The sequence below is a fragment of the Oncorhynchus gorbuscha genome, linkage group LG13 (assembly GCF_021184085.1).
Source record: "Oncorhynchus gorbuscha isolate QuinsamMale2020 ecotype Even-year linkage group LG13, OgorEven_v1.0, whole genome shotgun sequence".
Classification (NCBI taxonomy): domain Eukaryota; kingdom Metazoa; phylum Chordata; class Actinopteri; order Salmoniformes; family Salmonidae; genus Oncorhynchus; species Oncorhynchus gorbuscha.
Genome location: NC_060185.1, coordinates 644,951 through 645,554, shown reverse-complemented (window position 1 = coordinate 645,554; position 604 = coordinate 644,951).

Genomic DNA, 604 nt, shown 5'->3' with positions numbered 1-604 from the left:
GAGAACCTGGAGAGGCTTGGGCGAGGAGCTGCGGGGGGGGCGGAGCTGTTGGCCGAGGTAGGAGTAGCCAGGCGGAAGACATGGCCAGCCATTGAGAAATGCTTGTTGAAGTTTTCGATAATCATGGATTTGTCGGTGGTGACCGTGTTCCCTAGCCTCAGTGCAGTGGGCAGCTGGGAGGAGGTGCTCTTGTTCTCCATGGACTTCACAGTGTCCCAGAACTTTTTGGAGTTGGAGCTACAGGATGCAAACTTCTGCCTGAAGAAGCTGGCCTTAGCTTTCCTGACTGACTGCGTGTATTGGTTCCTGACTTCCCTGAACAGTTGCATATCGCGGGGACTGTTCGATGCTATTGCAGTCCGCCACAGGATGTTTTTGTGCTGGTTGAGGGCAGTCAGGTCTGGAGTGAACCAAGGGCTGTATCTGTTCTTAGTTCTGCATTTTTTGAACGGAGCATGCTTTTCTAAAATGGTGAGGAAGTTACTCTTAAAGAATGACCAGGCATCCTCAACTGACGGGATGAGGTCAATGTCCTTCCAGGATACCCGGGCCAGGTCGATTTGAAAGGCCTGCTCACAGAAGTGTTTTAGGGAGCGTTTGACAG